At 32.7% G+C, this 12,589-nt stretch overlaps 1 pseudogene; it reads left to right on the top strand.

Moving 5' to 3' along the window:
* The first annotated feature begins 8,484 nt into the window (after positions 1–8,484).
* LOC125680054 (uncharacterized) lies at positions 8,485–10,533 on the top strand (annotated as a pseudogene).
* Positions 10,534–12,589: the final 2,056 nt, after the last annotated feature.

Genomic DNA, 12,589 nt, shown 5'->3' with positions numbered 1-12,589 from the left:
CCAGCTTTGTTTTAAGCATTTTAACTAACGAACATTGACAAAAAATATGATGGGTAACTCATTAATTTCAATTTCAGATAAATTTTGTTGTACAGTGTATATTTAGTTGTATGTCACATGTGAACATACATGCAGCACATTGTTCCTTATTGCTAAAATATTCTAAAATATTTTTTAGATCTTTAGATCTCTTAGTTTTTTTTTTTGGTGTTAATTTTTTGTAAAAAAAAAAAATAATCAAAAACTTTCTCTGATCTATAGACATTATTCCATAACTTATTTGTTGATGGTAAAAAGATATAGCCTGCAACTGTTCTATATTGATTTATATATGAAACACACCCATTCTCTGTCACCCATAATAAGTGAATTTCATGTTTCTATTTGCTGAAAGAATATAGTAGTCTAATGTTACCCTTCTTTCATATAGATAAATAATCGTAAATAACAGAAAAACAGAGGTGACATAGTTACTATAGCAAAAGGCATTTCAAAACGAAAATTCATATGCCGCAATTTAAGAACTTTGAATGGAAACAGAGTCTTGGAGTATATATTCCATGTTGCTGGAAAACTACTCCGTGGACGGAGAAAAAAATATTTCTGGCATGACATTCTATTGTTACGCTTAAATGTCATATATCAAATATTAATATTGACATTTGTAATAATAATAGCAATTCTGATATATTTTTCCAATAAGTAATTGAAATATATCTCTATTTGCATCATAATATGTCCATTGTTTAACAAAAAGGGGACAGCTCCCACCCCATCCCTCGATTCTACATGCTTGATATTTTATAGAGTCGCAAATAAAAAGTAACAAGTTCTCCTTCCAGAGTTGCATCTTACGTTAAATTACAGATGCTATGTACGTTATCATATGTAATTCTTCTATACAAATGATCTATTATAAATAAAACTTTTATTACATCTTATAGAACCGCATGTACTCATTCTGAGCAACGTCGTATCGAATTGGAAAACCGCTATAAAACATTTCATATTCCTTATGTTATGCGTTAATTAAGGTCTTCCGTAACAACGGAAGACCTTCTACTGATTGTGCTGGTTAAGATTATTCTTATTATTCTTTTTTCCCCTTCTTTTTCCTAGACGCAAACTTTGAAGCTTCATATCTCGCTCATTTCTGCATGGATTTGCTCAAAGTTTCAGGGTTTATCAACTTTACAGACCAATTTTAAAACCATGTACTACATTTCAGAAATTATCTTCTGTTCACGAGTTATTCCCCTTTGAATGAAATTATAGGGGCTTTGGTTTCCAGACAAAGGCTCCGAGACTGTATAAGCTTGAGCAGAAAATGTATTGAAAATGAAAAGTAGGAGCATTGTAGTTGTGCACATCGTTTTTTGGTTTTTGTTTATTGATTACAGCGTTCGAAATGGTGGTTGACAGGGTTAAAAAATTAGGACGCCTAAAGGAGCAAAACATTACGCATATTTTCCTTTGTATCTTTTAAACTAAAAATATTTTGTTAAGACGTGTAGAACAAAAGTTGTGCAAAATGTTAAGAGCTTTCTTGTGATATCCCTATAAAGGGGCTGGTCCCTTCAATTAGGGATCTGGGGATCTTCACATTTTTCGCTTTATATCTCAAAAACGGTAAATATTTCGATATAGCTTTCGCTGGCAAAGAACAAGAGCCACGAATACCCAAATATCGCCCTGTGATTTTGAGTAAAATAAAGTATCTTCATTCCAATATTTCATCATGGTATGAAATAGCTTAGACTTTCTTCTTCATAAATCCAGTGTGTTTTTTCCGCGAAAATTCACGCATATAGAAATTATAACATGCAGAACCCATAACAGATGTGTTATTTTTGTAAAAGTTGATAATATCCAACAATATGCACCAAAAATTTGTATAACCCCCGGGCCTCGATCCAATAAATCTTAATGAATTGTAAATCAGTATATTACATACTGCTTAGAAGTTAAGAGGTTTTTTTTGGATCGAGGCCTGGGAGATAAGTGAATTTTTACTTTTTATGTTCTGCAAATAACTGGAATTTCACATTCCATGCACGAAATCCGAATACTTTTCCAAATTATAGGTTTAATACAAATCGTAATATTTAAATATTATAGTTGGGGATTGTTCCATTGTCTTTTTACGAAACCAGTAATTATTCAAAGTTAATAAAATATGATTATTTCAAACAATATTATTGAAATAAAATCGGATCCGCGCCATCGTCGGAATCGGGCTATGTACATCAATCGATTTTGCCCCCAAAATTTCAAATAGATTATATGCTCAATTTATGAATTTGAATATATATGTAACCATGTTGGGGATAGTTACAAAAACCTTGCACTAGTTAACAGTTTTAGTTATTTGATCAACCAGTTACGAAGCTAAGTCCTCCAATCCACTCCAGATACAATCGAGATCCACCCATCGTCTGCGCCGCGCCTTTACTTCCACACATGTTCTTTATACGTTATCACACTATATATATTTTAATTATCTGAAGGCCGTTGAATTTAATAAATATCTGGCTTCACATGTTTCATTTCCGTGCATTCAGTTTTCTTGGCACTGATAAGCATGTTGAAATCGCTGCCGCAGTACATAAAAAGACTTGGAGGACTGAGGGGTGCCTAACTCGATAGGCTACTTAGATGCGAAGATATATTTGCCTATCCCGTATTGTCTAATGATTTCTAAAGTTATAGTACAATATATGGGTACCAGAAAAAATTAGGCGTCCACATAACAATATAAAGAATAGACTGTAGGCTACAAGTCTCTGAGCTACAGATCTACAACATTCGTTCCGTTGTTTACGTGTTACATACGTCATCGGGTACCGTTAAATTTCGACACACAGCTATTCCGGTCCATTGCATATTTCATCCGTCAGAAATCAATATATAGAAATACATACAAATAAGAATACGAAAAATATATCTAGCAATATGGATCTTGTTTTGCTTTTAAATGAAATTCATTGACAAACAGAATTACATTTGATCTAATTAGCAAAAATACAAGGCAGTTAATAAAAAGCTATAATAATAATGAATAATTCGAAAATGAAAAAAAAAAATAATGTAAAAAGAATGTTAACGAAAATAATGTATATTTCATTGTTCCAATTATATTTATCATTGAAAATTCAGTCTCAACAGCAAATATTCAAAACCACAAATCTTATAACAAAATAAAAAAGACAAATGGAAAAAAGAAGTACTGATTAAAATAGAGGTGAACATATGAATCACATTGGTTCTTGAAGTAAAAGTTGATGTATTTATTTTTAAAATATTTTATCCTACATAATTAAGTAAAATATTACTAAGCATTATAGAAGGAAGAACTGAACACATTATTAAACCACTGTCCTGCTTAATTTAGTTTGAGTGTTTGTAACATGGAGGAAGTGTCTGATAACGAAAAAAGGTTTCCCTCATACATTTTATGTAAGATAAGAACTAAACCTAATGACAGGAAGAAATGTGAAAGTGTTTAGATAAGCAAATTTTATGGTGCTAACCCCTTGATTGATAAAATTCTTGTTTCTATTTATGTGAAAATAACATCCGCTTAATTTTGTTTGCGAGGAGGGAGTTTGGTTCTATTATATGTAGCAGTATCAGAATAAAACTTTTTAATTAATGAATTCGTTTCATAGATGTTATGGAATTAATGATAATAATTAAGGCATTTTGAAATACACACAGGTCTAGATATTATTGTAATAAATGATCCGGATAGGAAACTAATGAAATTAGATAAATGGAACATATTTTACCTGATTATTAGTTCACGTGAACATTTTCTTAGCGTAATGTAAAATAAATTATATTCATATGGTTGAACTAAATGTTCATGTGTTATTCTATACATGTATGGCTACTTTTGTAACAATTTCCCTACCCCCCCCCCCCCACACACACACACACACATCATAAACGTAACTCCCTAGATAGGAAAACACAAATAAAAGTGTGAAACATAGGATTAAAATGTTTACTCACTGTCCAAAGTTGTACATGTAGCAAATTGCGTCTGAAATAACGCCGCTGTCCGAAGCCTGGCTATTACTGTTTTTGGCGTGTTTACATGTACATGCGGGATAATAATAACATCCCAAGCAAATAATAAAAATCCGCAAACTTATAAAAGATTTTTAAAAGAAGTGATCGATATCCAACATAAACTACATGTAACATTGAAACGCACACACATAGGTCAATAGATTTTATTCGTAAGTCAACGGTTGGATCCACCGTGTTTTCGTGTACATTTTAAGATCCCCCCCCCCCCAAAAAAATATCGGTATGTGCAATAAATGGTTATACAGTTAAAATATTGGGATTGGGTTTATCTTCATGTCATACTTAAATAACAAAGCTAAGTAAAGAGGTACTGAATTAATATTACTTTAAAACTGTTGAATCGTTTCATATATAAAAATTTAAAAAATATAAAGAGAGGGAAGGAGACAAACAGAGAGAGGAGAAAGAGATGTACAATTATACTATATAGGTGTGTGTTTTAATATAGAATTAACATAGACAGATTTAAATATTTACAATATCATAATTAAATTACACTGAATAGTGTTTTTGTTTCACTTTTATACCTAGAGAACTTTCATGTAAAAGTACACGAAACGTTGTAAAATTGTGACGTTACGTTGCAAAATTGCGACGTCAATAACAATCTGGCCAAAACAATGGGTACTTTGAAGGTCAATAAAAAAAAAAATTAAAAAAATGAAAAGATATCGGAAAAAGGATAACATATTTGAAAAATAGATATTCTTGGTTTCTGTCCCCGAGAATAATATCATGTTCTGACTAAGGGCCATTTTTGACTATTCGTGGCTCTGGTTCTTTGTCCTTTAACATCTTATTGATCTCATAAACATAATATTTTGCTCGAGTATTGTGTTATATATGAGTAAAAATCGTGACCCGCAAACAGGTAACCGTATCATTAGGTAGTTGAAGGGGGGAAATATGCGTATAACTTAAATAAACTTGCTTTAATTGATAAATCTGACTTCATGAAATGGTCAACATGGGATGCTTACTCCTCCTAGGCACCTGATCCCACCTCTGGTGTGTCCAGGGGTCCGTGTTTGCCCAACTATCTATTTTGTATTGCTTGTAGGAATTATGAGATTGATCACTGTTCGTTATCTTCACCATGCTAATATTCTTTTAAAATAAGGTTTTAACGTGATCTATGGTTCCTTTAAAAATCATCTATCGACAACTTTTTTTTAAATTATTTAGTAGCTTTAATATAAACAATCGTTCCAAAGAAAAAAGAGGAAAAGGTTATCTCTTCTACGTTTGTTATTAAAACAACGATATATTTAATTGAAGAAACAAACCTTCAAGCATAGAATAACTCAGTCATTAACTACACGCATCTTACACACACCGCGGGGTTTGTTTTTGTTTACAATTATGTAACCGCCTCGAGGAACCATCGCGTGTGAACTAGGGCATGTACACAAAGTAAACATTGTCGTCCTAAATATAACACAGAATGTTATGTTTTTGATCAAATTGGATTTTTCGAATAATTCAGTCTTTCCGGGGATGTATATACTTGTTTATACGTCCCTGGTCTTACTTTTGATTTGTTTTAAATTCAAAATTCTAGAGCATTGAGTCAGGCATCAATTTTAAAAACTGCAATTTAATATACAGTTCGTTTCTCAATCATGTCTAATTGAATGTGTGTTTAATATCGGAGATTCATCGATGCTGGACTAGCGATCTGTAATTTCACACTACTTTAACTGAACACACAAGCTTTACTCAAATTCTTCGTTGTGAAAAAGAAAATGGATACATTTTACGAACATAACGAATTATTTCTGAACATGTTTTGAAATCAATAGTTTATAATCATGATTAAATGAAATCTAAACATGCGTATAGAATATTCAGAAACCCATGCCCGACCAGTCTTATTTCAAATGATTTGTTGTTTTATTGTTTAAAAACAATGACTTTGATTAAACATTGATTCAGAACTCCTGGTCCAAATTATGTAACTTCGGCACGTGCCCCTGGCGTGAAATTCATACGCGACTTCTGTGCGCACTGTGTACATAATATACCTACATGTATTTACACAGATAGATATTAAAGCAATACAAGCTGTAACTAACGGTATTTTTTCAACTATCCAATTATTCACCAAATAACACCTACCGGTTTAACTAATATATTCCCCAAGATCTGAAGAAAAAATCTGCAAAATAATCACGGGAATATTGTTTGAGAGCACACCTACAATGAACGTTTCGTATAAACCGCCACTGTGTCGTATACAGGGACATGGGAACGGTGATTGCCGAACATACTCGGATTGCTGAGACCGACGCCATATACAAAGACGGAAACTGGCGCGAGTAACTACACGTGCCGTTTGTTTTAAAATATTACGTTGTTTCATGAATGACTAGAAATACTATGCAAGTGTAAAAAGGTAATAATTACGCAAATGTGCCACTCAAATGAATTTTTGATTGTGAATTTTCTATAAAATTGGCACGTTAAACTGTTTACAAATCTAACACGTGCTCAGTGCCTCTCTTTCGCTTTTTCCGAACTGGTGACCCCCAAGGTCAATGCACATCGGAAGTTGCGAGCAGGAATTATACTGACAGGACGACAATGATTCATGAATCTATATTTTCTGCTGATTTGACGAGTTTATTGCTTCAGTTTCACTTTGACTCTATTAAGTTATGTATATTCAATCACATATATGTTGATTATTTGTTCTTTTATTTTTTAATTTATTTTCCGTCAGTTACAGCTTGTATTGCTTTAAAGTTTAATAAAATATTCAAGATTTGAGAGCAATTTATTTGATTTGTATGTATAAATAATTCAAACTTGATGAATTATTCTCTTCAGTCTGAATATGATGCTATCATAATTTTGTTGTATGATAAAATATTGGTAACAGCTATAAACCTTTATTTTATGTCCTGAGCCATAAATTTCATAAATTTAAATAGTAATTTTTTCTTCATTATTGGGACTGAAAAGTAAAATGCTGAAAGAATTTAATCCCACATACACGTGCGCCTCAAAAGACTGATTCGTGGAATGAGATCATACACGCATGTACTTGAGTAGTATAAATTTATTAAACACCTTACGATGAAAATTTATAGTACACCTTTATAGCTTCATTTCAATGACATATATTAAATTCTCAAACTATTTCATAATTACATACGAGAAGTCAGAATCACCAGCGTAGCCAAACTACTTATATCGTTACAGTACTTTTCTTCCTGTCACAGTTGATTATTTTCTGTCTAAAAACTTGTATTCGTCTTTTGCAAAAACACTGGATAAGTATTTCAAATAATTTTTCCCGGGTGATGGTACGTATAACATATCAAGAGGGAAAGAAAGCGAAAGTAAGACCCCAAACACACATACTCATGTACGGTTCCTGTATCAAATGTCATTTAATTTTCTACGTTTTATTTACAATATCAATCACAATTTCTCTTGTCTTAATTATCACGAACTGTGAAACACGAAATCCATGCATGCACGGTGCTACATGCATTTGAGCACCTGTCTATCAACACCATTCGATTTTGTGAACTTAGTCTGGTATCGCGGAATCATTCCCCACCTTGTAGAAAAAAGTATATTTAAACACTGTTGGAAGCAACAGGACCTGACCCAAGGACATATGGTCAAGTTCAAGGTCTTTATGTTACACAGCTCCGACGGAAGACCTCTCGTTGCTTTGAAACGAGCTTTGCTCTAGTTTGATATCACTGATACTGAAATATTCTTTTTAAAAGGTACTTACAATGTAGCTTTGTAGAAAAATAATAATATTGTATCAAATACTATGGATAGTTGATATAGATGTCGGGATTTCACATGCATACAATAAAATTATCGGCTAGTTAATATGTAAGTTATTATTACAATTATTTGTGCATTGATTTTTTTTATTCTCACAGACAAATGCATTGCATGCAATAAGATTGTTCGCCCCAGACAAGAGGCCATACAGTGTGATGGATGTGAACTATGGCAACACAGATCATGTAATACTGGTATGATTTTATTCTTTTACTTAATAAAAAATAAGAATGGAAATCAGTTGTATAATAATGATTAAAAATTCCATCAAATGAACAATGCCAAAGAACACAAAGTTTAATAATATGGCAGGAATCAGCCGTGACCAGTATAGACGAATAGGTAAACTGCAAGAAGACCTCCAGTGGGTTTGCGCCCGGGGCTTGGAAAATCCTACTGATACAGAAGAGGTACTGGTATACGTTATATTGACATGAATGCAATAACATTCATAACATATTTTTATTAAACATCTTGAAATAATTAAGAACATATAATTGGAAATTAGTAACGAAATATCCCTGACATTTGCTTCCACATAGGACAATTAAGGTTTTTAAATGGATGAATTAATTCTTCATGTCAGGAACACTCAGTAGATGAATCCCTATTATACACTTCTATAAAAATATGTTATATTCTTTCAGTCTGTAGCTGCAGCTGATGCCACATTTCACGTGTCAGTAGCCTCCCTTGGTTCATCAGTTGCTGAACCCGATGATGAAGATGAACACATGTTACATTGGGGTGTAATATTCAAACAACTGAACAAAGAAATTTTAATAGAATTTGGTGTAAGGTAGGGAAGACAAGTGTAATTTTAGTAATATAAAATCATCATCCATGTACAAGATAGGTTGAGATATATATATATATATATATATATATATATATATATGTGATTAATTCTTTTAGCATTAAGAAGTATTCTTGACACACTGCTCAAGCAGCAAAACGAAATACTTGAGAGGATTAAAGTCCTGGAACAAAAAGAGCTTGATAGAGAGGACTCCAGGGAAGAAAAAATACATGTTCCCCCAAGTGTACGGGTAAATGACTTATTCACATTCCTTAATATTTACATCATTTAATTTAGAATGTCCAATATTTTAAAAAGTAAAATGAAATTTGTAACCAAGATACTTCACAAAAACTTTATGTTGTTCAAAAAAATATGTAGATCTAGCTACTACAAGTAATTTCTCTCTATGTTTACTTTCCCTTAAATTGTACTGCCAGAATGCTGTAAGAGATGGATACGGTGATGTTTTAAAGAGAGGTTTTACGTGGAGAGAGAGAAAAAAAGTAAGTTTGTCATGCCACGTACTTACTCTGATTTTAAATTGCAATGAAATAAATATATGTATCTATCATATTGATCTTTTGAATATAATAAAATTTCTATTGACTAATATGTAAATCAGCTTGTATTTGAATAAAACTGTATGCAAAGCTAAAAAGATATAGGTAGTAAAGACAAAAACTCCCAAATTTCATTTAAAGTAAGGTTGTTCTTTTTTTAAAGATCTTAATGTCTTCATTAATAAACTTTATTTTACTTTTATGTGTTAAATTAATGAACTTAAGTTTAAAGTATTAACTTAAAATTATATTGAGTAATTAAATGAAGAAAAGTCATTGAATAAATGTTGTGCATTTATTATGAAAAAAAACTATCATGCATATATACCAAATAGACCACAGGATGATGAAAACCAGGAGATGTCATCTCATATCTCCACTTTCATGAAAGGCTGGAATACCAGTGTAGAGGAGCGAGTAATTCAATGTAAGTTTAAATGAAAAATATACATATATAAACACTTTTATTTTGCTGATGATACATATAGCTCTTTTCATTATAACATTTCCATTCTTTGCTCTATAATAATAATGAATTTTGTTTATATTAAGGTGGTTTACGAAGGTATTTCCTGTCAAAAAACAGGAAGATACATTAAGCAGAAAAAACAAATTGCAGGACCAAAAACAGAAGAGAGTCGTATATGAAAGAAAGGAGGTAATAAATGAGTACCTTTCAGAACAATCTCATGATTTGATGAGCATGTGTCCCTTTTTAATTGATGATAAAAATTTCTAAATTAACTGTGGAATTACATTATATTATCTGATTTAAACTGTGTAAACATCTGTATGTCTTTATCATGATTCCATAACTATAACTATATATATCTTTAGTTGTGCATTATACTTTTTAAAGCAAAAATCCAGTGAAACATCATTATATAAGAAAGTATAAAACTTCAGTTATCTTGGCATTTAATATTTGTTATCTTTTCTTAGAAAGCTAAACGCAGGATTCGAGCCCTCGAACATCTAAAAAGCAAAGGGTGGCAGACAGAGCAGAGAAGAGCTCAGATACAGAGGATACTCAAAGTCGAATATACGTCAAGCGATGAGGAGTGTGAAGAAGGATTCATTACTCATCCCCCATCCTGGCAGAGTGACACTTATACCAAAGTGAAGAGCACACTGGATAAGGTCTTTCCTGAAACTTGCTCCTTGAAGAGCAAGCGACTTCTTCAAAAGCGACGAATTGGAGCTAGTCATGTCAAGGAGCCCCTAACTTTTCCAGAAGAATGTTTGTGGATGATAAACAAAGATTAAATAAGGTGTCCTATTTCTATCTGTTTTTATCCGTCATCTGTGCTGTGTACTGTGCGTTAACTTTTAAAATTTTCAACTTCTTCTCATGAACCATTGGACCAGTTTCAAACAAACTTGCCACAAATCATCTTTTAGTGAAGGGGATTCAGATTTGTTCAAATGAAGGGCGGTGTCTTCTTCCAAGGGTAGATAATCAAGAAAAGGCAAAAATAAGGTGGTGTCAATTACAAATCTTCTCAAGAACCATTGAGCCAGGAAAGTTGAAACTTAAATGAAGCTTCCTGACAATAGTATAGATTGGAGTTTGTTCATACAATGGTCCCCATGGGTAGGATGGGGCCACATAAGAGGATCAAAGCTTGCATAGAAATATATTGGAAGATATCTTTTAAAATCTTCTCAAGAATTGCAGGGTTATGATTGGTCATGTTAATATGGAAGCATCATCAGATGCAAGGTGAAGATAACGAACAGTGATCAATCTCATAACTCCTACAAGCAATGCAAAATAGATAGTTGGGCAAACACGGACCCCTGGACACACCAGAGGTGGGATCAGGTGCCTAGGTGGAGTAAGCATCCCAGATAGTGCTGATTCAAGTTTTTTTTCCAAATCCCTCCCACTCCCCTCCCCAGGAATTGGGTAGGGACACAAAAGGCATTCAGTCTTACATGGGAATAGACCGATCTCAAAAGATATTCATGTATTCATTGACCCCAGGTCATTAAGTTGAAAACGAGGCTAAGTTAGGTTTCTCCTCCGCAACAATTAGAACATGGCTGAGGAAGTGCCGATTCCAAAACGCGATGAATACTGTTGTGTTCCGCAATGCAACGGGAACGCAAGGCTCCACAAAGAACTCAGTTTTCATAAAATACCATCCTTGAAAAAACCTGACCCGAGGAAATGATGGAGTATTGCTATCCGTCGGGATGAAGGGCCGCTTTTTAAGGTTAACATGCATGCACGCGTGCGTTGTTTACATTATGATTTTTCATACGACAACGGCTGTTATTTTATATTTGTGGTAAAAAAGGACTAGAAATTGATTTACTATGAACGTGTTATTTATAACATAAAAATAAATTACCCGAAAAAGAGTCATAAAAATATTTTATGCGGTTATTTAAGAGTAAGCTATCACGTTTGTTTTTGCATAGTAGAATGTGTTTGCGTACTTCTGCATGACTTCGACTTTTTGATATATTTGAAATGCTATTTTCTTATATATAACGAAACCTATGAAAAAACTGGATCTCCTATATTTCTGTTTATATCGGAGGTAACACTGTTGTGTGTTCACGACATTTTAAGACTGAGGACTTCAGATGGACACTTATCCGAAAATGCCTAAAGCCTGACGCTGTTCCTTCAGTATTCCAGTGGACTGGTGAAGTCAATACAAGAAAGCCACCGAAAGAAAGGACTTCGCAACACAAAAAAGTATTAGCCGAGATACATGTACCTTCTTCCTCCCAAGAACTGCAAACAAGTGATGATTTACATGATGAAAATTTGCCAGAAGTGTCATCAGATGGGTAAGTTGTGCATGCCCCTAAACCTTGTTTCTATTATTTTTTTTTCAATTTATTTTGCCTTTGTGACTAATGTATAATGATCAATAATTGTCCATCAATCACATATAAAAATACATAATTGCATAAAGTATGTATTTGTGAGTAGATATGACACAGCCTGAGATAAATTAAACACAATATTTTGTGTCATAAGAAGAATTTCACAGTTTGAACCCCTCACAGATTAACATTTACGTGTAGATGATTACATACAAACATGTATATGCAGTAACAATCTGTTATTAATGATAAATGTTCATTTACTTGATAAACAATTTATGTTTTGTAAATTTTACACACACACAACATGGTATGAAGTTGAATTTTCCATTTTAATAATTCATGAAAAGTGAGACAATACTGAAAAGTCAATTTTGTTTTTGTTCTTGAATTTAAATACATATGTACATGATACTTTCAATGTTTATTTTATGGGTTTTTTTATTTACAGAAACAAAGACCCCCATATTGAGTGTAG

The sequence above is a fragment of the Ostrea edulis genome, chromosome 8, assembly GCF_947568905.1.
Source record: "Ostrea edulis chromosome 8, xbOstEdul1.1, whole genome shotgun sequence".
NCBI lineage: Eukaryota > Metazoa > Mollusca > Bivalvia > Ostreida > Ostreidae > Ostrea > Ostrea edulis.
Note: the sequence above shows the minus strand (reverse complement) of the source record. Positions and strands in the feature narration are given on the sequence as shown.